Below are 14,925 nucleotides of genomic sequence, written 5' to 3'. Positions count from 1 at the left end.
TTCTCCAGATTCTCCACTTTGGAACGGAAGATGATTCGCTTGGACTCCTCCTCAAAGTGCCTTTTCAGGCTCTTCTTGGTCTCCTCCAGCTCCTCCCTCACGTCCCAGCCGCAGTGAAGAAGGTCCTGCAGCGACCGCAGCTTGCGCTGCAGCCCTCTGAAGTCCCTCCTCTTCTCACACGCCTGTTGTCGACCCTTGGCCTGAAAGAAACAGCGAAACTCAAGTTTAACATATTCCCACCAATCAGAGACTGTTTGGAAGCTACCCTTGTAGGACTGCCACATTGCGTAGGCTGCTCTCAGCTCCTCCACGACTTCATCCTGAGCCAGCAGAGCACAATTCAGCTTCCAGGAGCCGGGGCCGGACGGAAAACCGTCGCCGAGGACACCTTGTAAGTGAATGGCTCTGTGGTCGGAGAAGAAGCAGGAGACCATCGAGTGCCTACTCTGCCTGACTGCCCGAGAGGTGAACACAAAGTCAATCCTGGAGCGGAGTGAGCCATCGGGTCGGCTCCACGAATAGTTCGTGGAGCCTCTCCCCATGGAGCCCACCACGTCCTGAAGAGAGGCCTCGGTTACCATCTCGATGAGCAGCTTGGACGTGATGTCCAACTTGGCAGATGTGCCAGAACTACGACCGTCCTCCTCGATGGGGCAGTTGAAATCCCCGGCCATCACTAAGGTCCTGGTGGTGGCAAGCTGAAGCCGCAGGGTCTGGAAAAGCTCCAAACGCTCATTCTTCAGTGGGGACGCATACACGTTGATGAACCTGACAGGTTCTCCCGCCCAGTTGCCATCTACAACAAGAGCCCTGCCGCAGATGAGCTCCTGGACGGACTCAAGCGTGAATGCGCCCCCCCTGATCAGAATTGCGACCCCCGCAGACTTGCAGTCACCCCCACCGGACCAGTAGGATGGACCGTGGGACCACTCCCTGGCCAGATGTTTGAAGGACCTAGAGGAGGGAAGGGAACATTCCTGCAACATATAAACATCACACAACTGGGAAGTAAGGAAGGCATAAATAGTCTGACGTCTGAACTTGTCCTTGATGCTCCTGACATTAATGGAAAATAAGTTAATATTAGCCATCATGTAGGGAAAAAAGAAAAAGTTAGCGCAGGCAATACACCTTAGTTACCACTCCGGTCGGGTGGTCCCTCGTCGGTGTTGACTGCTGGTGACGGGATCACCAGCAGGCCCTCTTCCTCCATCTGGTCAAGCAGTGCGGCCTCGATCTCGGCGACCACCAGTTCCTCCTCTTCTGGCTCGGCCACCAGGGTCTCAACCATGTGCTCCATCTCTTCTGGCTCAGGGAGGGTATCCTCCTTTTCGCCTACGAAATCCAGAATCTTCTTTTTGGAGGATTCAGTAGCAGGGCTGTCCTCCACCTTCCTCTTTCCCCGGGTTGGAACTGGGGAGACAAGAAGGGGAAAATCCTCCTCGGAATAGATAGCGGCGGGTGGAGGAAAGGTTAATTCCACCGCTACCATGGTCTGGGGAGGGAGAGTGGCTGCCGGGGCAGGGGAAAGGACACCTGCTGAGGAGTAGGGGAAGGAGGAAGAGGAAGTGGAATCCTCAGCAGGGGTGGCCGGGGTGGGGGGGGGTTGGACGGGGGTGGCAGGGGGAGGGATCGAGAGAGGGGTGACAGAACTCTTACCCTCCTTTGACTTTTTCTTCTGCTTCGGAGCTGCTGGGACCGTCGCTGGGGCTTTGGCCACCGACTCCTTGACCGCTTTGGCCTTGGTCGTCTCGGCCTTGGCCGCTGGGGCCTTGGTCGTCGCGTCCTTGACCTTCACAGGCCTGGTCGTCGGGGCCTTGTCCTCCGTAGCTGGGGTCGTCGCAACCACCGATGCCCAGGATCTCTCACGCCTGGGGCAATCCTTGTACAGATGAGCCGCCAGCCCACACAGGTTGCAGGACGTCTTCTTCGGGCAGTCCTTCGAGCTGTGTCCCGTCACTCGACAAATCCTGCAGGCATGCTCCTTGCAGTCCTTCATCTCGTGGCCGTTCTTGCCGCATCTCCTGCAGTTCCGCGGCATGTCCGGGTAATAGATGAGGCCGTAGGAGTTGCCCAGGGAGAATGTCGGGGGCAGGTGCCGAAGTCCGTCTGAGTACGCCAGGTCCCTGTGAAGTCTAACGGTCACCGACCACTTACCTGTCCAGAAGCCGAGTCCATTCAGGATGTGAGAGGGTTCCTTCACAACCAAACAGAAGCGTCTCAGGAAGGTACAGATGTCTTGGCCTGGGGTGTGCGGGTTGCGCATGGAGACCGTGATCCTCCTTTCATCCCTCTGGATAGGGCAGCTACCTGTAAAGGCAGAGAAAGAATTATCCGGTCCTTTTGCGCTTACCATTTCCCAGAACCTCCTGCAGGTGTTCACAGTGGCGAAGGTGACGAAGAAGATCCCCGTCAAGAAGGTCTGGATGCTGAGGGTGTCCGACCTGGAGAAGCCTCGATCCAGCAGCATCTTCTGGCAGAACACGTCCGAGGACATGTCCGGCACCCTCCCATCCACTTCCTTCAGCTTCAGGGCCACCGTCTGCCGCATCCATGGCTCCAGGGCTGGAGCTTCGTGGCGGGGATTCTGGGGTCCCTTCTGCTGGCCAGTCGTGGAGGCAGAGTCCTTGGGGTCAGAATCGGCTCCTGGCTGGGCCCTCCTGGCTGTCCCCAGCTCCAGGCTCTTCTTTTCGGCCTTCCTCGCAGCGCTTGCCATGGCTTTCCTCCTGCAGTTACTTCTTGGAGCTGGATCTGGAACTCTTCCCGGAATGGGTGGAGCTATGCAGATTCTTCTCCCGTCGTGTTCTGGACAAATTCCCCGAAAGGTCTTTGTCTCGATGATTTTCTTCCTCGAAGATTCCACAGGACAGCCCGATTCTTCTCCGAGTCTTCGTCTTCTTCTGGATTCTTTAGAGCTTCTTCCTCCCACCGATATCCGCCTTCGTTCTCCGATGTCAGCTGGGCTCCGAAGCTCTTCTCCTTCCGAGTTCGATCGCTCTCGTCAAGTGTAGATCGTAGCTCTTGTGTTCTTAAAAGAACAGATACTACACTTGATCTTAGCCAAAAGGCCGAGAAGCGATAACCAGAATTGGTTTCAAACTACGGAGCCACCCAAGGATCCTGAAAAGTCCATTTGTGGAGATGAGCTCCTGGACTCCCGTTAAGAAGACATGTTGTCAACCTCTAGATCCCTTACATGCCTGCACTTTTCGGCTTGCTGCTGCTGCAATCCACGCGTTTTAGATCTGCATAACTCCACCTCTTTAAACACAGCACCTTCACCCCCTGCTGTTCCCACCCGCCTCAACACCGTTGGAAGGGAGGAGAACCAATTAAGGCGGGGGGTGGGGTGGAACGAGCAGCTGTCTACCCTTAGCAGGAGGGCTCCTGATTACATACCTCTCCTGCTGCTGCTGCTGCTGGCTGTCCAGCAGCAGACTGAAGGTGGCTGCTGCTGTGCACAGGTATATAAAGGCTCAGAGCCTATTATGACACGCGCAGCCAGCGTTCCATTGCCACATTCCATCTACTGCAGGCAGGATACCTGGCTGGCTGAATGTCGCTGAGAAGCTCACAGAGACCGCCATAAGCAACAGTTTAACAGAATGCCACAGACTAATCAACCAAACTTTTTGGGTTGGGTTCTCTTTTATAGTCTGCAGGCATTAAATGAAAGAAGTCAGTGTTCCAGCAGAAGGAGACAACGTTTCAGAAAAGGCATTGTAGCAAACCAAAAAAGAAATTTTAAGCGCAGCAGAGTAACCAGCGCACATACCTGTTAGCTCAGGTGAGTTTAAAAGGCTGCTGTTGATAACAAGGGCATTTGCTAAATAGATGGTGTGTGTGCAACAATATACTGAAAGGTCAATTATATTGTGCAGCTTATCTCACCACCTGTAGTTATTTAGGTGAAAGCTCCAAAATGCTTGCCTAATATGTCTGTTTATCCAAAAGGAAGTAAAAAGGGAGAGCTAGAAAGATAGCATTGCATCACATTACATGGCAATGCAATGCACAGTTGCTGAAGTTGAACCAAAATGAGCTTGTAATCTGGCTTCTGCAACTTTGAACATGAAAAATCCAATGAGGAGAAGAAAAGCAAAGCCAAAGAGTCCATCCCAAAATCCGACAAACAAGCAAAATGAACCAAAAACATTGAATTCAATTCTTTCTGATTTTAGAAACTGCATTAAAGAAGGGGTGCACCGGTCCTGGAGATACTGCAATACCAGGTCAATGCGTGGAGTGGACAGAGCAAGCTCTTTTTCCATCTCCCTGTTCTAAAAATCCATTTAATATATGGTCCCCAGATAGGGGACGTATCAGATATTAAACTGATAAGAACAGATTTTTTTTTTTTTATCGAAAGCCCGAATTCGTGTACAAAACCCGAGTGCGCTTAAAAAAGTGACAAGTGCCACAAAAAAAGTGCACTAGGATGCTGGTCTTCTTGAAACCCTCTCCAAAAGGAGAAGGGTCCCCCAAACCATTCCCCGTCCCTCCGAGCCAAAAGGCCACAGCGAGGAACAGGGACAAAAAGCCACCTCCAGCCGAAGCCAGAGGCGACCCAATCTTACCCCCAGCACCTGCCCGAGTTCTCACCCGAGCAAGGCACTGGGAGCCAAAGACTGTGCTCCCCTCCCGGAAGAGGGGAGCCAACAACGCTCTCCTCCCGAAAGAGGAGAGCCAGGGGGGTTCAGGGGGGAGCGGAACCTGATGGCCACACACTCCCCCCCTAGACCTGCCAAGAGAGGAACCCGTAAGGGAACCGCATCCCGACAAAATCCTAGTAGGACGTGACACACGTGAATAAGTGGACACACAGTGACAAAGAAATTAAATAAATAGTGAAGGTTTCACAGTATAATACTGCCCGGACCTTCGACCGGGAATTGAAAAATTCCCCATCCTAAGGCCAGAAGGCCCGGAATAAGGGTGTGTGCGAAGAAAGAAAATTTGAAGTGCTTGTGCAAATGTGCCATAAACTCAAGTGGGGTTCCCAATCCCAGTGAGTTAAGGCACCCCAGGGTCACCACTCCTGGGGCACTTCACACTTCGGGCTTTCGATCTTCCCCGGCCCAATGGCGTCGATCCTGGGGGGCCATGCTTTCCACCAGATGACTATATTAGCCACCTGGCGTACTAACAAGCGCCTAAACCCCAGTGTGCATAATGTATCAATCTACTAGGGCGGCCAATATCCAAAACCGCCTTTTCAAAAGATACTACACTTGATCTTAGCCAAAAGGCCGAGAAGCGATAACCAGAATTGGTTTCAAACTACGGAGCCACCCAAGGATCCTGAAAAGTCCATTTGTGGAGATGAGCTCCTGGACTCCCGTTAAGAAGACATGTTGTCAACCTCTAGATCCCTTACATGCCTGCACTTTTCGGCTTGCTGCTGCTGCAATCCACGCGTTTTAGATCTGCATAACTCCACCTCTTTAAACACAGCACCTTCACCCCCTGCTGTTCCCACCCGCCTCAACACCGTTGGAAGGGAGGAGAACCAATTAAGGCGGGGATTGGGGTGGAACGAGCAGCTGTCTACCCTTAGCAGGAGGGCTCCTGATTACATACCTCTCCTGCTGCTGCTGCTGCTGGCTGTCCAGCAGCAGACTGAAGGTGGCTGCTGCTGTGCACAGGTATATAAAGGCTCAGAGCCTATTATGACACGCGCAGCCAGCGTTCCATTGCCACATTCCATCTACTGCAGGCAGGATACCTGGCTGGCTGAATGTCGCTGAGAAGCTCACAGAGACCGCCATAAGCAACAGTTTAACAGAATGCCACAGACTAATCAACCAAACTTTTTGGGTTGGGTTCTCTTTTATAGTCTGCAGGCATTAAATGAAAGAAGTCAGTGTTCCAGCAGAAGGAGACAACGTTTCAGAAAAGGCATTGTAGCAAACCAAAAAAGAAATTTTAAGCGCAGCAGAGTAACCAGCGCACATACCTGTTAGCTCAGGTGAGTTTAAAAGGCTGCTGTTGATAACAAGGGCATTTGCTAAATAGATGGTGTGTGTGCAACAATATACTGAAAGGTCAATTATATTGTGCAGCTTATCTCACCACCTGTAGTTATTTAGGTGAAAGCTCCAAAATGCTTGCCTAATATGTCTGTTTATCCAAAAGGAAGTAAAAAGGGAGAGCTAGAAAGATAGCATTGCATCACATTACATGGCAATGCAATGCACAGTTGCTGAAGTTGAACCAAAATGAGCTTGTAATCTGGCTTCTGCAACTTTGAACATGAAAAATCCAATGAGGAGAAGAAAAGCAAAGCCAAAGAGTCCATCCCAAAATCCGACAAACAAGCAAAATGAACCAAAAACATTGAATTCAATTCTTTCTGATTTTAGAAACTGCATTAAAGAAGGGGTGCACCGGTCCTGGAGATACTGCAATACCAGGTCAATGCGTGGAGTGGACAGAGCAAGCTCTTTTTCCATCTCCCTGTTCTAAAAATCCATTTAATATATGGTCCCCAGATAGGGGACGTATCAGATATTAAACTGATAAGAACAGATTTTTTTTTTTTTATCGAAAGCCCGAATTCGTGTACAAAACCCGAGTGCGCTTAAAAAAGTGACAAGTGCCACAAAAAAAGTGCACTAGGATGCTGGTCTTCTTGAAACCCTCTCCAAAAGGAGAAGGGTCCCCCAAACCATTCCCCGTCCCTCCGAGCCAAAAGGCCACAGCGAGGAACAGGGACAAAAAGCCACCTCCAGCCGAAGCCAGAGGCGACCCAATCTTACCCCCAGCACCTGCCCGAGTTCTCACCCGAGCAAGGCACTGGGAGCCAAAGACTGTGCTCCCCTCCCGGAAGAGGGGAGCCAACAACGCTCTCCTCCCGAAAGAGGAGAGCCAGGGGGGTTCAGGGGGGAGCGGAACCTGATGGCCACACACTCCCCCCCTAGACCTGCCAAGAGAGGAACCCGTAAGGGAACCGCATCCCGACAAAATCCTAGTAGGACGTGACACACGTGAATAAGTGGACACACAGTGACAAAGAAATTAAATAAATAGTGAAGGTTTCACAGTATAATACTGCCCGGACCTTCGACCGGGAATTGAAAAATTCCCCATCCTAAGGCCAGAAGGCCCGGAATAAGGGTGTGTGCGAAGAAAGAAAATTTGAAGTGCTTGTGCAAATGTGCCATAAACTCAAGTGGGGTTCCCAATCCCAGTGAGTTAAGGCACCCCAGGGTCACCACTCCTGGGGCACTTCACACTTCGGGCTTTCGATCTTCCCCGGCCCAATGGCGTCGATCCTGGGGGGCCATGCTTTCCACCAGATGACTATATTAGCCACCTGGCGTACTAACAAGCGCCTAAACCCCAGTGTGCATAATGTATCAATCTACTAGGGCGGCCAATATCCAAAACCGCCTTTTCAAAAGATACTACACTTGATCTTAGCCAAAAGGCCGAGAAGCGATAACCAGAATTGGTTTCAAACTACGGAGCCACCCAAGGATCCTGAAAAGTCCATTTGTGGAGATGAGCTCCTGGACTCCCGTTAAGAAGACATGTTGTCAACCTCTAGATCCCTTACATGCCTGCACTTTTCGGCTTGCTGCTGCTGCAATCCACGCGTTTTAGATCTGCATAACTCCACCTCTTTAAACACAGCACCTTCACCCCCTGCTGTTCCCACCCGCCTCAACACCGTTGGAAGGGAGGAGAACCAATTAAGGCGGGGATTGGGGTGGAACGAGCAGCTGTCTACCCTTAGCAGGAGGGCTCCTGATTACATACCTCTCCTGCTGCTGCTGCTGCTGGCTGTCCAGCAGCAGACTGAAGGTGGCTGCTGCTGTGCACAGGTATATAAAGGCTCAGAGCCTATTATGACACGCGCAGCCAGCGTTCCATTGCCACATTCCATCTACTGCAGGCAGGATACCTGGCTGGCTGAATGTCGCTGAGAAGCTCACAGAGACCGCCATAAGCAACAGTTTAACAGAATGCCACAGACTAATCAACCAAACTTTTTGGGTTGGGTTCTCTTTTATAGTCTGCAGGCATTAAATGAAAGAAGTCAGTGTTCCAGCAGAAGGAGACAACGTTTCAGAAAAGGCATTGTAGCAAACCAAAAAAGAAATTTTAAGCGCAGCAGAGTAACCAGCGCACATACCTGTTAGCTCAGGTGAGTTTAAAAGGCTGCTGTTGATAACAAGGGCATTTGCTAAATAGATGGTGTGTGTGCAACAATATACTGAAAGGTCAATTATATTGTGCAGCTTATCTCACCACCTGTAGTTATTTAGGTGAAAGCTCCAAAATGCTTGCCTAATATGTCTGTTTATCCAAAAGGAAGTAAAAAGGGAGAGCTAGAAAGATAGCATTGCATCACATTACATGGCAATGCAATGCACAGTTGCTGAAGTTGAACCAAAATGAGCTTGTAATCTGGCTTCTGCAACTTTGAACATGAAAAATCCAATGAGGAGAAGAAAAGCAAAGCCAAAGAGTCCATCCCAAAATCCGACAAACAAGCAAAATGAACCAAAAACATTGAATTCAATTCTTTCTGATTTTAGAAACTGCATTAAAGAAGGGGTGCACCGGTCCTGGAGATACTGCAATACCAGGTCAATGCGTGGAGTGGACAGAGCAAGCTCTTTTTCCATCTCCCTGTTCTAAAAATCCATTTAATATATGGTCCCCAGATAGGGGACGTATCAGATATTAAACTGATAAGAACAGATTTTTTTTTTTTTATCGAAAGCCCGAATTCGTGTACAAAACCCGAGTGCGCTTAAAAAAGTGACAAGTGCCACAAAAAAAGTGCACTAGGATGCTGGTCTTCTTGAAACCCTCTCCAAAAGGAGAAGGGTCCCCCAAACCATTCCCCGTCCCTCCGAGCCAAAAGGCCACAGCGAGGAACAGGGACAAAAAGCCACCTCCAGCCGAAGCCAGAGGCGACCCAATCTTACCCCCAGCACCTGCCCGAGTTCTCACCCGAGCAAGGCACTGGGAGCCAAAGACTGTGCTCCCCTCCCGGAAGAGGGGAGCCAACAACGCTCTCCTCCCGAAAGAGGAGAGCCAGGGGGGTTCAGGGGGGAGCGGAACCTGATGGCCACACACTCCCCCCCTAGACCTGCCAAGAGAGGAACCCGTAAGGGAACCGCATCCCGACAAAATCCTAGTAGGACGTGACACACGTGAATAAGTGGACACACAGTGACAAAGAAATTAAATAAATAGTGAAGGTTTCACAGTATAATACTGCCCGGACCTTCGACCGGGAATTGAAAAATTCCCCATCCTAAGGCCAGAAGGCCCGGAATAAGGGTGTGTGCGAAGAAAGAAAATTTGAAGTGCTTGTGCAAATGTGCCATAAACTCAAGTGGGGTTCCCAATCCCAGTGAGTTAAGGCACCCCAGGGTCACCACTCCTGGGGCACTTCACACTTCGGGCTTTCGATCTTCCCCGGCCCAATGGCGTCGATCCTGGGGGGCCATGCTTTCCACCAGATGACTATATTAGCCACCTGGCGTACTAACAAGCGCCTAAACCCCAGTGTGCATAATGTATCAATCTACTAGGGCGGCCAATATCCAAAACCGCCTTTTCAAAAGATACTACACTTGATCTTAGCCAAAAGGCCGAGAAGCGATAACCAGAATTGGTTTCAAACTACGGAGCCACCCAAGGATCCTAAAAAGTCCATTTGTGGAGATGAGCTCCTGGACTCCCGTTAAGAAGACATGTTGTCAACCTCTAGATCCCTTACATGCCTGCACTTTTCGGCTTGCTGCTGCTGCAATCCACGCGTTTTAGATCTGCATAACTCCACCTCTTTAAACACAGCACCTTCACCCCCTGCTGTTCCCACCCGCCTCAACACCATTGGAAGGGAGGAGAACCAATTAAGGCGGGGGGTGGGGTGGAACGAGCAGCTGTCTACCCTTAGCAGGAGGGCTCCTGATTACATACCTCTCCTGCTGCTGCTGCTGCTGGCTGTCCAGCAGCAGACTGAAGGTGGCTGCTGCTGTGCACAGGTATATAAAGGCTCAGAGCCTATTATGACACGCGCAGCCAGCGTTCCATTGCCACATTCCATCTACTGCAGGCAGGATACCTGGCTGGCTGAATGTCGCTGAGAAGCTCACAGAGACCGCCATAAGCAACAGTTTAACAGAATGCCACAGACTAATCAACCAAACTTTTTGGGTTGGGTTCTCTTTTATAGTCTGCAGGCATTAAATGAAAGAAGTCAGTGTTCCAGCAGAAGGAGACAACGTTTCAGAAAAGGCATTGTAGCAAACCAAAAAAGAAATTTTAAGCGCAGCAGAGTAACCAGCGCACATACCTGTTAGCTCAGGTGAGTTTAAAAGGCTGCTGTTGATAACAAGGGCATTTGCTAAATAGATGGTGTGTGTGCAACAATATACTGAAAGGTCAATTATATTGTGCAGCTTATCTCACCACCTGTAGTTATTTAGGTGAAAGCTCCAAAATGCTTGCCTAATATGTCTGTTTATCCAAAAGGAAGTAAAAAGGGAGAGCTAGAAAGATAGCATTGCATCACATTACATGGCAATGCAATGCACAGTTGCTGAAGTTGAACCAAAATGAGCTTGTAATCTGGCTTCTGCAACTTTGAACATGAAAAATCCAATGAGGAGAAGAAAAGCAAAGCCAAAGAGTCCATCCCAAAATCCGACAAACAAGCAAAATGAACCAAAAACATTGAATTCAATTCTTTCTGATTTTAGAAACTGCATTAAAGAAGGGGTGCACCGGTCCTGGAGATACTGCAATACCAGGTCAATGCGTGGAGTGGACAGAGCAAGCTCTTTTTCCATCTCCCTGTTCTAAAAATCCATTTAATATATGGTCCCCAGATAGGGGACGTATCAGATATTAAACTGATAAGAACAGATTTTTTTTTTTTTATCGAAAGCCCGAATTCGTGTACAAAACCCGAGTGCGCTTAAAAAAGTGACAAGTGCCACAGAAAAAGTGCAGTAGGATGCTGGTCTTCTTGAAACCCTCTCCAAAAGGAGAAGGGTCCCCCAAACCATTCCCCGTCCCTCCGAGCCAAAAGGCCACAGCGAGGAACAGGGACAAAAAGCCACCTCCAGCCGAAGCCAGAGGCGACCCAATCTTACCCCCAGCACCTGCCCGAGTTCTCACCCGAGCAAGGCACTGGGAGCCAAAGACTGTGCTCCCCTCCCGGAAGAGGGGAGCCAACAACGCTCTCCTCCCGAAAGAGGAGAGCCAGGGGGGTTCAGGGGGGAGCGGAACCTGATGGCCACACACTCCCCCCCTAGACCTGCCAAGAGAGGAACCCGTAAGGGAACCGCATCCCGACAAAATCCTAGTAGGACGTGACACACGTGAATAAGTGGACACACAGTGACAAAGAAATTAAATAAATAGTGAAGGTTTCACAGTATAATACTGCCCGGACCTTCGACCGGGAATTGAAAAATTCCCCATCCTAAGGCCAGAAGGCCCGGAATAAGGGTGTGTGCGAAGAAAGAAAATTTGAAGTGCTTGTGCAAATGTGCCATAAACTCAAGTGGGGTTCCCAATCCCAGTGAGTTAAGGCACCCCAGGGTCACCACTCCTGGGGCACTTCACACTTCGGGCTTTCGATCTTCCCCGGCCCAATGGCGTCGATCCTGGGGGGCCATGCTTTCCACCAGATGACTATATTAGCCACCTGGCGTACTAACAAGCGCCTAAACCCCAGTGTGCATAATGTATCAATCTACTAGGGCGGCCAATATCCAAAACCGCCTTTTCAAAAGATACTACACTTGATCTTAGCCAAAAGGCCGAGAAGCGATAACCAGAATTGGTTTCAAACTACGGAGCCACCCAAGGATCCTGAAAAGTCCATTTGTGGAGATGAGCTCCTGGACTCCCGTTAAGAAGACATGTTGTCAACCTCTAGATCCCTTACATGCCTGCACTTTTCGGCTTGCTGCTGCTGCAATCCACGCGTTTTAGATCTGCATAACTCCACCTCTTTAAACACAGCACCTTCACCCCCTGCTGTTCCCACCCGCCTCAACACCATTGGAAGGGAGGAGAACCAATTAAGGCGGGGGGTGGGGTGGAACGAGCAGCTGTCTACCCTTAGCAGGAGGGCTCCTGATTACATACCTCTCCTGCTGCTGCTGCTGCTGGCTGTCCAGCAGCAGACTGAAGGTGGCTGCTGCTGTGCACAGGTATATAAAGGCTCAGAGCCTATTATGACACGCGCAGCCAGCGTTCCATTGCCACATTCCATCTACTGCAGGCAGGATACCTGGCTGGCTGAATGTCGCTGAGAAGCTCACAGAGACCGCCATAAGCAACAGTTTAACAGAATGCCACAGACTAATCAACCAAACTTTTTGGGTTGGGTTCTCTTTTATAGTCTGCAGGCATTAAATGAAAGAAGTCAGTGTTCCAGCAGAAGGAGACAACGTTTCAGAAAAGGCATTGTAGCAAACCAAAAAAGAAATTTTAAGCGCAGCAGAGTAACCAGCGCACATACCTGTTAGCTCAGGTGAGTTTAAAAGGCTGCTGTTGATAACAAGGGCATTTGCTAAATAGATGGTGTGTGTGCAACAATATACTGAAAGGTCAATTATATTGTGCAGCTTATCTCACCACCTGTAGTTATTTAGGTGAAAGCTCCAAAATGCTTGCCTAATATGTCTGTTTATCCAAAAGGAAGTAAAAAGGGAGAGCTAGAAAGATAGCATTGCATCACATTACATGGCAATGCAATGCACAGTTGCTGAAGTTGAACCAAAATGAGCTTGTAATCTGGCTTCTGCAACTTTGAACATGAAAAATCCAATGAGGAGAAGAAAAGCAAAGCCAAAGAGTCCATCCCAAAATCCGACAAACAAGCAAAATGAACCAAAAACATTGAATTCAATTCTTTCTGATTTTAGAAACTGCATTAAAGAAGGGGTGCACCGGTCCTGGAGATACTGCAATACCAGGTCAATGCGTGGAGTGGACAGAGCAAGCTCTTTTTCCATCTCCCTGTTCTAAAAATCCATTTAATATATGGTCCCCAGATAGGGGACGTATCAGATATTAAACTGATAAGAACAGATTTTTTTTTTTTTATCGAAAGCCCGAATTCGTGTACAAAACCCGAGTGCGCTTAAAAAAGTGACAAGTGCCACAAAAAAAGTGCACTAGGATGCTGGTCTTCTTGAAACCCTCTCCAAAAGGAGAAGGGTCCCCCAAACCATTCCCCGTCCCTCCGAGCCAAAAGGCCACAGCGAGGAACAGGGACAAAAAGCCACCTCCAGCCGAAGCCAGAGGCGACCCAATCTTACCCCCAGCACCTGCCCGAGTTCTCACCCGAGCAAGGCACTGGGAGCCAAAGACTGTGCTCCCCTCCCGGAAGAGGGGAGCCAACAACGCTCTCCTCCCGAAAGAGGAGAGCCAGGGGGGTTCAGGGGGGAGCGGAACCTGATGGCCACACACTCCCCCCCTAGACCTGCCAAGAGAGGAACCCGTAAGGGAACCGCATCCCGACAAAATCCTAGTAGGACGTGACACACGTGAATAAGTGGACACACAGTGACAAAGAAATTAAATAAATAGTGAAGGTTTCACAGTATAATACTGCCCGGACCTTCGACCGGGAATTGAAAAATTCCCCATCCTAAGGCCAGAAGGCCCGGAATAAGGGTGTGTGTGAAGAAAGAAAATTTGAAGTGCTTGTGCAAATGTGCCATAAACTCAAGTGGGGTTCCCAATCCCAGTGAGTTAAGGCACCCCAGGGTCACCACTCCTGGGGCACTTCACACTTCGGGCTTTCGATCTTCCCCGGCCCAATGGCGTCGATCCTGGGGGGCCATGCTTTCCACCAGATGACTATATTAGCCACCTGGCGTACTAACAAGCGCCTAAACCCCAGTGTGCATAATGTATCAATCTACTAGGGCGGCCAATATCCAAAACCGCCTTTTCAAAAGATACTACACTTGATCTTAGCCAAAAGGCCGAGAAGCGATAACCAGAATTGGTTTCAAACTACGGAGCCACCCAAGGATCCTGAAAAGTCCATTTGTGGAGATGAGCTCCTGGACTCCCGTTAAGAAGACATGTTGTCAACCTCTAGATCCCTTACATGCCTGCACTTTTCGGCTTGCTGCTGCTGCAATCCACGCGTTTTAGATCTGCATAACTCCACCTCTTTAAACACAGCACCTTCACCCCCTGCTGTTCCCACCCGCCTCAACACCATTGGAAGGGAGGAGAACCAATTAAGGCGGGGGGTGGGGTGGAACGAGCAGCTGTCTACCCTTAGCAGGAGGGCTCCTGATTACATACCTCTCCTGCTGCTGCTGCTGCTGGCTGTCCAGCAGCAGACTGAAGGTGGCTGCTGCTGTGCACAGGTATATAAAGGCTCAGAGCCTATTATGACACGCGCAGCCAGCGTTCCATTGCCACATTCCATCTACTGCAGGCAGGATACCTGGCTGGCTGAATGTCGCTGAGAAGCTCACAGAGACCGCCATAAGCAACAGTTTAACAGAATGCCACAGACTAATCAACCAAACTTTTTGGGTTGGGTTCTCTTTTATAGTCTGCAGGCATTAAATGAAAGAAGTCAGTGTTCCAGCAGAAGGAGACAACGTTTCAGAAAAGGCATTGTAGCAAACCAAAAAAGAAATTTTAAGCGCAGCAGAGTAACCAGCGCACATACCTGTTAGCTCAGGTGAGTTTAAAAGGCTGCTGTTGATAACAAGGGCATTTGCTAAATAGATGGTGTGTGTGCAACAATATACTGAAAGGTCAATTATATTGTGCAGCTTATCTCACCACCTGTAGTTATTTAGGTGAAAGCTCCAAAATGCTTGCCTAATATGTCTGTTTATCCAAAAGGAAGTAAAAAGGGAGAGCTAGAAAGATAGCATTGCATCACATTACATGGCAATGCAATGCACAGTT

General features: G+C 49.7%; 5 non-coding genes and 6 pseudogenes across 5 annotated transcripts; all 11 read right to left on the bottom strand.

Annotated features, from left to right (window-relative positions):
* Window positions 1-3,002: 3,002 nt before the first annotated feature.
* On the bottom strand, window positions 3,003-3,080 carry LOC141243768 (U2 spliceosomal RNA; annotated as a pseudogene).
* Window positions 3,081-4,195: 1,115 nt separating this feature from the next.
* On the bottom strand, window positions 4,196-4,380 carry LOC141243750 (U2 spliceosomal RNA). The gene has a single exon (XR_012307797.1). It is a non-coding gene; the product is annotated as a U2 spliceosomal RNA (small nuclear RNA).
* Window positions 4,381-5,169: 789 nt separating this feature from the next.
* LOC141243782 (U2 spliceosomal RNA) lies at window positions 5,170-5,261 on the bottom strand (annotated as a pseudogene).
* A 1,115-nt stretch (window positions 5,262-6,376) lies between these two features.
* Window positions 6,377-6,561, bottom strand: LOC141243749 (U2 spliceosomal RNA). Its single transcript, XR_012307796.1, has one exon. It is a non-coding gene; the product is annotated as a U2 spliceosomal RNA (small nuclear RNA).
* Window positions 6,562-7,350: 789 nt separating this feature from the next.
* LOC141243781 (U2 spliceosomal RNA) lies at window positions 7,351-7,442 on the bottom strand (annotated as a pseudogene).
* Window positions 7,443-8,557: 1,115 nt separating this feature from the next.
* On the bottom strand, window positions 8,558-8,742 carry LOC141243748 (U2 spliceosomal RNA). The gene has a single exon (XR_012307795.1). It is a non-coding gene; the product is annotated as a U2 spliceosomal RNA (small nuclear RNA).
* Window positions 8,743-9,531: 789 nt separating this feature from the next.
* Window positions 9,532-9,623, bottom strand: LOC141243780 (U2 spliceosomal RNA; annotated as a pseudogene).
* A 1,115-nt stretch (window positions 9,624-10,738) lies between these two features.
* On the bottom strand, window positions 10,739-10,923 carry LOC141243747 (U2 spliceosomal RNA). Its single transcript, XR_012307794.1, has one exon. It is a non-coding gene; the product is annotated as a U2 spliceosomal RNA (small nuclear RNA).
* A 789-nt stretch (window positions 10,924-11,712) lies between these two features.
* LOC141243778 (U2 spliceosomal RNA) lies at window positions 11,713-11,804 on the bottom strand (annotated as a pseudogene).
* Window positions 11,805-12,919: 1,115 nt separating this feature from the next.
* On the bottom strand, window positions 12,920-13,104 carry LOC141243746 (U2 spliceosomal RNA). The gene has a single exon (XR_012307793.1). It is a non-coding gene; the product is annotated as a U2 spliceosomal RNA (small nuclear RNA).
* Window positions 13,105-13,893: 789 nt separating this feature from the next.
* On the bottom strand, window positions 13,894-13,985 carry LOC141243777 (U2 spliceosomal RNA; annotated as a pseudogene).
* Window positions 13,986-14,925: the final 940 nt, after the last annotated feature.

The sequence above is a fragment of the Phyllobates terribilis genome, unplaced genomic scaffold (genome assembly GCF_046119375.1).
Source record: "Phyllobates terribilis strain yellow unplaced genomic scaffold, ASM4611937v1 Scaffold_1268__1_contigs__length_339053, whole genome shotgun sequence".
NCBI lineage: Eukaryota > Metazoa > Chordata > Amphibia > Anura > Dendrobatidae > Phyllobates > Phyllobates terribilis.
The sequence above is the reverse complement of the archived record's forward strand: the minus strand, read 5'-3'. Positions and strand labels throughout refer to the sequence as shown.